The sequence below is a fragment of the Podarcis cretensis genome (genome assembly GCF_951804945.1).
Source record: "Podarcis cretensis genome assembly, chromosome: 2".
Lineage (NCBI taxonomy): Eukaryota > Metazoa > Chordata > Lepidosauria > Squamata > Lacertidae > Podarcis > Podarcis cretensis.
Window position 1 is genome coordinate 101957787 of NC_137171.1, and position 10440 is coordinate 101968226.

The 10440-nt window shown below is 43.7% G+C and overlaps 1 long non-coding RNA gene across 1 annotated transcript in view; it reads right to left on the reverse strand.

Annotated features, from left to right (window-relative positions):
- LOC307209292 overlaps positions 1–9927 on the reverse strand; it is a 152238-nt gene extending 142311 nt beyond the window's left edge. Inside the window, exon 1 of the long non-coding RNA XR_013835518.1 lies at positions 9911–9927. This is a non-coding gene — a long non-coding RNA (uncharacterized lncRNA). The remainder of the gene's footprint in view (positions 1–9910) is intronic.
- Between the last annotated feature and the right edge of the window lie 513 nt (positions 9928–10440).

Consider the following 10440-nt stretch of genomic DNA (forward strand, 5'->3'; position numbering starts at 1 on the left):
TGGCAAAGAGGCTCGACTGAGGATCTCATCTTCTTGAGGGTCTTGTCTGAGACTGGCAGCAGAGAAGTCATCTTCGGGTGTACAGTAAATATTGATTCAGATCTGGTTTGTGGGCTCGACTTCTTATCTCACATGGCTTTATCGTTCAGACTGTGATAGGTTATCTCTGTTGGAAAGCAGAAGGACCTCTGTAAATACATGGAACTTACCTCTAAACACCATTTGAAGATCATTTACATATAACAGTCTTAGGTCAAAAGGGTTGGAGACTCCATCCTAAGTGTATGTCTGGCTGATGATATGAAGAACAGCGGGAGGAACTGGTCATGGGGAGCTCAGGGGAGAAGCTGGTTGCTTTCAAATATTTAAAGAATGGCAGGGGGGTGGAAGGGATGTTTGTGGCTGGAATGAAGTGTTTATCTTACACACTTTAGATAGGATAAGAAGTAATGGCCCCAGTACCTTGATCCTAAAGTGTAAGACTAGACTGTGAACAAATACAAATGTGTGTTTGGCTCATTAAAAGAATTTCGGGAGGAATGAACTTCAAATCAATTAAAAATAAATTAAAGTGAGAACTTCAAATCAATTAAAAATAAATCAAAAATAACAGAGGCATACTTCCTTGTCATACTTGTTGGTGTTTGGAAACTCTTAAAGAGTGGGCTATCTATATTCTATTGAACACAGGCTATAGTTTAGAATAGTAAAGTGATTATCAATTTCAGTAATCCTCTTCCCAAGGATTTACTGAAAAGTTTATTTGCATAAAAGTTATTATTTGCATAACATTTGTCTTTACTAAGTTGGAGTTAAGCTCCATGGGGTTCAGTGGGATTTACTCCCAAGTAAGTGTATATATGGTGCTCTCAAGTAAGTGTATATATGGACTCTCAAGAGTCTCCTCCAGCACCATAATTCAAAAGCATCAATTCTTCGGCGATCAGCCTTCTTTATGGTCCAGCTCTCACTTCCATACATCACTACTGGGAAAACCATGGCTTTAACTATACGAACCTTTGTTGGCAAGGTGATGTCTCTACTTCTCAAGATGCTGTCTAGGCCTGTCATTGCCCTTCTCCCAAGAAGCAAGCGTCTTTTAATTTCGTGGCTGCTGTCACCATCTGCAGTGATCATGGAGCCCAAGAAAGTAAAATCTCTCACTGCCTCCATTTCTTCCCCTTCTATTTGCCAGGAGGTGATGGGACCAGTGGCCATGATCTTCTTTTTATTGATGTTGAGCTTCAGACCATATTTTGCACTCTCCTCTTTCACCCTCAATAAAAGGTTCTTTAATTCCTCCTCACTTTCTGCCATCAAGGTTGTGTCATCTGCATATCTAAGGTTGTTGATATTTCTTCCGGCAATCTTAATTCCAGCTAGGGATTCATCCAGCCCAGCCTTTCGCATGATGAATTCTGCATATAAGTTAAATAAGCAGGGAGACAAAATGCAGCCTTGTCGTACTCCTTTCCCAATTTTGAACCAATCAGTTGTTCCATATCCAGTTCTAACTGTAGCTTCTTGTCCCACATAGAGATTTCTCAGGAGACAGATGAGGTGATCAGGCACTCCCATTTCTTTAAGAACTTGCCATAGTTTGCTGTGGTCAACACAGTCAAAGGCTTTTGCATAGTCAATGAAGCAGAAGTAGATGTCTTTCTGGAACTCTCTAGCTTTCTCCATAATACAGCGCATGTTTGCAATTTGGTCTCTGGTTCCTCTGCCTCTTCAAAATCCAGCTTGCACTTCTCGGTCCACATACTGCTTCACCATATATATGTGCAAAAACTGCTGTCCACATTACACATAAAAGTGGACCAAAGACGGCATCAGCCCATGCGATGTACTCAAAGTATCTTATCCAGCCATCTGATGGTCCCTTAGATATGTTTTGCCACCATGCTTGAAGCGTCCAGTAAACCAAATTAATAAGAACATGCTGTTCTGAGTAAGCAAACTGTGCTAATCCCTAGGATAGAGTAGGACAGTTCATTCTTAACTATTCTTATCTATTCCTCATAACAATTCCCCCCGCCCAACAATTCTAGCCAAGGCTAAAATACTTATCCCATTTGTGCAGCCCCCTGCCCCGCCCCTCCCCGGCCAGCCCACATTTACTCTATGGGTTTGTGTTTTTTAATCCACTGTGTTAATATGTACAGTTTTCGATTCATTTTAAAGAAATAGATTCCTCCCCCCTCCAAAAAAACACACACCCTCTAATGCTCTGGAGGAACATATGAAAGAGAAATTAAAGGCATGGAACTTAGCTCTGCCTGCCTGCCTGCCTGCCTGCCTGCCTGCCGGAAGCAAGGGAGTTGAGACTATAGGCTCCAGCATTCAGAAAGACCTTGCCTGAAGACAAAGGCAAGACTGGAGATTACTTGAGTAATACTTAGAAAAGCTAACTGTGTGTGTGTGTGTGTGTGTGTGTGTGTGTGGTGTTCTTCCTCACAGGCAGGCGTCTGAAATGTATAAATCCGTCTCTATTAAATTCCAGGTTCCATTCATCAGCCTGCATAACTCAGTTGGTTAAAGCATGGTGCTGGTTGCAGGTTCGAGCCCTGTATGGGGCAGCTGCATTGCAGGGGATTGGACTATAGATAATCCTCAGGGTCCCTTCCAACTCTACAATTCTGTGATTACTTAAGCATCCCAAAATACGGAACGTAAATGTGTCAATGTACGTGGAAGCAGTCAGGACAGCAGTCAAGAAGATAAACTTAGTCACACAGAGAGGGAATAGCTACCAGAAAAAGATTCAGCATGAGAGAGAGAGAGAGAAAGAGAGAGAGAGAGAGAGAGAGAGAGAGAGAGAGAGAGAACACACACACAGAAGGGTCAGAGAAAGTTAGGAATGAAAGAAAGCCTGTTTAAATAAAGCTATTTGTTGTATAATACTACTGCCTGATCCTTAATGATAAGGGGTGGGGGTTATTGGTTTGTTTTTGTTTCATTATGTATTTTGTTTTCTTTTGTAGTTTTTCTGTTGTGATCTTCGTGTGAAGGGTGGTATATAAATTTAATAAATAACGGAAACTGTGAAAACAGTCCTTTTACCTGTATGATGGTACTCACCGATATGGAGTACTGTCACGAAATTTCTCCCCATCCCTTCATTCAATGCCAAAAGGGGCATTTTGTAACTAGATAGTTACATAAGGGGAAGAATTTCCTGAGGGACAGCTTTTCATATGATATTTCTATCATATGGGCCGCCCCCCCCCCCCCGTTTGGCCCCGTGAAGCATTGACCTTATGGCAATCCTGTTCCCTTTCATTTGCACCTGATCTGTTTGCCTCATGTTCCTAGCAGGATAGCTCCACTTCAGGAAACATATAATCACATGCAAAATGCATAGAGCTCACCGCCTTCCTCTTCTCCTTGTCCGTGCCAAGTCTGAAAAGCACTTCTCAAGACAAATATCTTTTTCAGAGCCGGTCACGCTATGCTGGGGCACACAGCTCTCTATTATCCCTCAGACAGATTTGCTTGGGAGCATTCGAAGGGGGAAGAAGGAGGGATAAAATATCTCTTGTTATGAAATGGTAGGTTTTCAGCACAAGATAAATGATGCTTGCCATACCAGCAATGAGGATGCTAGCTACAACCAAGGTCTCAGAAAAGTACCGGGACACAGAAGACAGTCCTTTTAACTCCCTAAACAGCACATGCTTCTTTTTAGATGTCTGGGTCATAAGAAGAGCCCCACTGGATTCTGACCCACCCAGTCCAGCATCCTGTTCTCCAAAGTAGCCAGCCAGGGGCTTCAGGTGTATAAGCAGGGCTTGAAGGCAACAACCATCTCCTGTTGATGCTCCCCAGCAACAAGTACAGTGGTACCTCGGGTTACAGATGCTTCAGCTTACAGATGCTTCAGGTTACAGACTCTGCTAACCCAGAAATAGTACCTTGTGTTAAGAACTTTGCTTCAGGATGAGAACAGAAATCATGCTCCAGCGGCGCCCATTAGCTAAAGTGGTGCTTCAGGTTAAGAACAGTTCCAGGTTAAGAACGGACCTCCAGAACAAATTAAGTTCTTAACCCGAGGTACCACTGTATATGCTAACTCCCACGAACCTGGAGTTAGCATATACAGTGGTACCACGGTTCTCGAACATCTCCATTGATGAACATTTCGGAACCTGAACGCCTAAAACCCGGAAGTAAATGCTTCCGTTTTCAAACGCGCCTTAGAAGTCGAATGGCTTCCGCTGCATGTTTTTCAATTTTCTCAACTGAATTAGCATACATTTGGTTTTCGAACGTTTCGGAACTCGAACGGTCTTCGGGAACGGATTACGTTTGAGAACCCAGGTACCACTGTAACCATAATGACTAATGGCCATTGAAATACTGAGAGCCACTACCGCAGCCAATGGCCTGCCAGTTAGGGCAGAAGGTGGGTGGGCTGATGAGAACCTGTGAGTTTTTAGGAGATACAGAATAGTAATGGGAACTGAATCTAGAGAATGCTCAAGGATGGGAGAGAAGCCTCCTGCCCTCCAGATGTTTTGGACTACAACTGCCTTTATGTCAGGGACTGGGCAGAGGAGGAAGACCGCCTCCCCAGCCTTACCCTCCAGGGTGGAGGAAGAGGAAGACAGTAGAGATTGACAACAGGGGTTTGAGGGAGGTCACAGCTCAGAGGCAGATGAGGGGGAAAGCTGGGAAATGATGGGAGAGGAGGAAGAGGCAGAGCCGGGGCAGCTGGCTGACATGTTGTCACTGGAAAGCATTCCAGGCCCTCCATCTCCCAGAACCCAGCGAGCCTTAAAAGTAGGAGAGCAAAGAGCTCAAAGACAGAGGGCATGTAGCAGCACCCATAGAAGTGATGAATGAGGAAGTGGGAGAGACGGGGTGTGTGGAGATTCACTAGGACAACGCCATTATCCAAGAGGCTGGGTTCTATAGCCTCTCTCTGTAAAGACTGAAATAAAAAAGGACTGTAAGAAACTTTCCCTTGTCTTTATACTTTCCTGGGCAACCAGCCAGGAGCCACTGACAGCATCCTGACCCTTTAGTTCCAGTGGCCTACTGCCATACTGGCTGGGGCTGATGGAACCTGTGCTCCAAAACATCTGGAAGGCTAGCAGAGACTGGTGCAGAGCCTTGCAGCCAATCGCATTACAAAATTTAAGCAGCTACCCCGGCCCTGCAATCTCCACTGCTGCTCTCATGAACAGAACACAAGATCTATTCCTTTCTGTCCTACCATGCCACTCAAAATACCACTGGACTCATTTGCAACACAAGGGCTGGAAATTGAGCCAAGAGTTCAGCATTTCAATACAATGTTTTGTAAGCCTTCTATATAGTGCAGCAGAGAAAGGATAGGGAACCTGTGGCACTCTCTCCATATTGTTGACCTCCAGTTCCCATTAGCCCCAACCAGCATGGTGTGTGCTTAGAGGTGATGGGAGTTGTGGTCCACCAACATCTGGAGGGATGCAGCTTCTGCAGCCCTGGGACAGACAGAATCCTTCCTCCTCTTTCATATACTTACATATTACTTTCTAGGAAAGCTAATGCACATTGTTGTTGTTGTTTAGTTGTTTAGTCATGTCTGACTCTTCATGACCCCATGGACCAGAGCACGCCAGGCACTCCCGTCTTCCACTGCCTCCCGCAGTTTGGTCAAACTCATGCTGGTAGCTTTGAGAGCACTGTCCAACCATCTTGTCCTCTGTCGTCCCCTTCTCCTTGTGCCCTCCATCTTTCCCAACATCAGGGTCTTTTCCAGGGAGTTTTCTCTTCTCATGAGGTGGCCAAAGTATTGGAGCCTCAGCTTCATGATCTGTCCTTCCAGTGAGCACTCAGGGCTGATTTCCTTAAGAATGGAGAGGTATGATCTTCTTGCAGTCCATGGGACTCTCAAGAGTCTCCTCCAGCACCATAATTCAAAATTCAGCATAATTCAGCAAATGCATACTGGAGAACAAAATACAGAATATTTTGTCTTCCAGAACCCAAAAAAACCAGAGGGTGTTTCTTGTTTCTTTCTCTCTCTTTTTGGCTTTCATGTTGTGTCTATGAAAGACAGAATTTTACAGGCACAGATGGCATGACAGTTTTGCAGACATTGTTCTTGTGCTGAAACAGCTTGTTGGTTTTGCTACGAGATAAGATTTCCTTTTACTACCACTGCAGTGTGCAAATGTAAACATTTCAGGTGGTTACTAAGCAAAACAATGGCGAAGTTTTGGGCAAAAGGACAGTCATATTTCTCTGTATCTGACAAACAAAGCCATTCTTCAGAGTTGATCTAGTGTAACTAGGGACTCCAGCTTGAACAAAGGTCCAACTTCTTTTGCCAAGAAACTGGATCTCATACATTGCAATCCCATGCAGGGTTACTCAGAAGTAAATACTACTGTGCTCAATGGTGCAAACGTTCCCATACGCAAGTGTGCAGAAGATTTCAGCCTTAGATGCTTTTTGGCAAGAACGCCATTAAAACGAACAAGGTCTGGAATGGTTAAGCAATTTAAATATATTGTGGAAACCCTGCTTTCTCAAATTCTTTTACTTGATCTAACAGAGCAGACACAGGGCGGTCCCTCATTCTGTTTGATTGAGGCCTGATTGAGGCCTCCCTTGTATCTCTTCATACAGACCCAGACTGCTAGCACTTGTACAAAACAATAATTTTCAACGAATTTCAACCCATTCTATACCTAAATTTGAAGTGTGAGGGGGGAGCACACCTGCACTGATTCAGAGTGTGATGAACTTCACTGGGCAAGTAGAGGGAGTTCATCTCCCACATCTGGGATTAAAGGAAGCACTTCTGGGTCAGAGGGCACTGTTTCCAAACAGGGCTAGCCCAAGACATTTTGATTCCTGGAATGGAACAACAAATGCCTCAATCCAAATCAAGATGGTTTGCAAACAGGGTAGCCATTTATTCATAATCAGAGAAGGGAGTGCAGATTTGCATATTTTTTTCATAGACAGATGCAAATCTAGAGATACTGGCTATAATTAAGATTTTAAAAATGCAGTAAATCTCACCATAGTGGGAGTAGACTGTGATTGGATGCTCAGTCTGCTGTCTATGTGCTGACTGCTGATGGATACATTCAGGGGCGCTGCTCACCATTCTTACACAAGGTGGTTAGATTGGTCTCAACTTGGGCCAGGGTCTTTTTAGTATTGGCCCCAACTTGGTGGAACCCTCTGTCACAAGAGACTAGGGCCCTGTGGGACTTGACATCTTTCTGCAAGGCCTGCAAGACAGAGCTGTTCCACCTGGCCTTTGGTTTGGACTCAGTCTGACCCTTATGTTTTCCTCCCCTTATGGTTTTGATCTATGGGCTACATTTAAAATGAGGCTGCATTTTAAATTGCATTTTAACCTGTATTTTAAATTGGTCCCCCCCCCAATTATGTTTTTACTGTAATTTTTACTGTTGTTAGCCAACCTGAGCCTTGCTCGGGCCAGGGAGGGCAGGGTATAAATAATAAGAATAAGAATAATTATTATTATTATCTTTCAAACAGCCTTGGGCCAGATAGCCCTTCAAAGAAAGAACGGTCTTCTGTAAAGTAGGACACCCAGCAACCCTCTTTCCAGAATTGGAAGTGGAAAGGGGGAAAAGAATATTCTAGCCCAAGACTCAGAACACCCAAGCCATAGCATTCTACATGGCACTCCCGCATTGCATAACAGTCCCCGGACATATTAGATTTGTAGCAGGGGGGCATGCCCTAAATGCAAGGGAGACTGAAACGCAGCTCCTCAAACATAGCTTGCTGTTCTCTGAATGGAGTTCTGAAGCCTGCCTTTTTCAATGGCCTGGCCTAGGTCAGTTGCAGTCATTAAGAAAGGCATGATCTCATGCTGAGGGAGTTCTGTCTGATCAGTTTAGCGCATAAGGTTTCAGCACAGAAAAAGCTTGACCTGCTCTAAATTGGAAGTGTATAAAGGCATCCCAGGGATTGTATTTAACAGAAAAAGCTGTTGAAGAAGAAGAAGAAGAAGAAGAAGAAGAAGAAGAAGAAGAAGAAGAAGAAGAAGAAGAAAAGTTACATAGCAGCAGCAGATCTCCTGTCTTGTAACTCACAGAACTCCAGCCTAATGGTTGCCATTAATCTGATTTGAACTGATTTTATAATGAACTGATTTTAGAATGTTGTATCATTTTACTGTCGTTAGCTGTTCTGAGCCCGGCTTCGGCTGGGGAGGGCGGGATATAAATAAAATATTATTATAAATAATCTACAGCCTTTTAAATATGTTTATGGGAGGGGGACTATTGTTTTCTTGTTTTTGTTTATTTGTGCTTTTATCTTGTATTTTTGTCTTGTGAACCACCCTGAGATCTGTTTATGAAGGCCAGTATATAAGACAAACAAGCCAACAAACAAATACATAATCAAGTCCGGGCCTCCAGAGCAGGAGAAAAGAAGCTTGCTCCATCTTCCATGTGGCAGCCCTTTAGATATTTGAAGATGGACATCATATCACCTCTCAGTCTCCTCTTCTGCAGGCTAAACATACCCTCAACTGTTCCTCATAAGACTTTGTTCACAGACACTTTATCATCTTGGCTGCTCACCTCAGTCCATGCTCCATCCTAATTCCATCATGGGCAAGAAATCCCATGGAGAACCCTTCCCCTCTGTTGACTTTTGTGACTGGGGAGATTTAGCTTGAAAGTCAATCATTTGCTTAACAGCCATCTGCCAGCTTTCCTAGCAGGAGAAATTGACTGCAGTGAACTTCAGAAAATCTGAAGCTAGCTGTGTACAAAGAGCTGAACGCATGGCTTCGTTGGGCGGACTGTTGGGCATAACATGTAGGTGGCATCTCAACCTGTGCAGTTTGTTAAACAATCAACAGTGATGGCTTCCTCGTATTGTTTAAATAAACCTCGGAAATCTGTTTGTTTGCTGCATCTGACATTATGCCACAGAAGGCAAATTGCAACTGAGTTCTTCAGTGCGCAGCAGAAATAAAACGAGAGTCACCGCTGCAGGTGTGGCAGCTGTGCAGTGATTGTGAACATAAGAATGTAAGTCAAGGCTGCTGGATCAGGCCAAGGGTCGATCTAGTTCAGCATCCTGTTCTCATGGTAGCCAATCAGATGACTGCCGGAAGCTGGGAAGCTAGGTATGAACACACCAGCAATCTGCTCACATGCAATTCCTAGAAATTGATATTCAGAGGCATGATGTCTCTCTGATAATTTCGGTGGGACAGAGCCATTGTGGCTAGTAGCCCTTGGGTAGCCTTGTGCTCCATGAATTATCCATGTCTAATCCATCCAAGTTGTCTAAAGCCTTTCAAGCTGGTCACCATCACAGCCTTGCGTGAGAGTTCCATAGTTTTGCTATGGACACAGGAAGAGTTTGTTCCAAAATGATCAAGACGTCAACTGCAGTGGGCATTGGCTTCATTTCGCCCCTGCTCCCCATACCCTCTTGAGGTTTGCCAGAATCCGAGCATCCTCAGGGCTGATGCAAGGGCAAGAGCTTGATGGCCTTGGTTAAGCAAGGGTGAGTGCTAGCAAAATATAGTATCGGTGATGTGCATTTTATGAACATCTGGCATCTATTTCTGAGCTGCCGTTCTGCCTGCTGAGAAGTGAGGGTAAAAATTGGGAATATTGGGCAAAGCAATAAAAGAGTGAGAGGTCAAGCCAACCTCCCACAGCTCTGAAACCCTACCTAAATTTCAAGAGCTTGCAGGTAATCTGTGCCAATTTATTATCGTTGTTTTGGACCAAGGGACTGCATAGCTGCCTTTCACCCCAAACTTTGTGCTTTGGAACTGGAGTTGATTCCTGTGTAAGACAGGGCCAAAACTGATTTTCCCCCAGTCACTTAGACTTGTACAGTCTAAGTAGATATAGATACAGATATAGATAGATATAGATATAGGTATAGATGTGCCAGAACTCACCATCTGTCCTCCCTTTGTTCTCTTATAATGGCAGTGGAGCCACCTGAGAGGTGCCTGAACTGAGTTCTGGTGAGTTCCAGTTGAAAAAAATCAGTTGTCACCAGTAAGCAAAAGAGAATTTGGTGGTGGGAAAAGCTCAGTTTAGACAAAATATAGAGCATGTCAGAAAATTAAAAAATGACAAAAATCAACAGTTTGGTAAACACAGAATAAATTCAACATTACCAAAAAAATAAAATTTAGATCATGTAGATTTCAAAACCGAAAAAGAAAGTATAATTGTCATTTCAGGCCATTTCAAAATGGCTTCAACCATGTGGTTGCCGGACTACCACATTAGAAATAAAGGGGAGTTGCTCATCATCATAGGGATGCTTGAGAAATTAGAGCTTTGGAAGTTCCTGTACAAATGACTGGTTTACAGGACATCTAGCCAGTGTGCAAGCTTCGATGATTTGCAAAAACTGAGAATTGCCCTCTGGAAGCTACCCATGTCAAGCTGGCCAACATAAGCCTCTCTGCCAATGGAC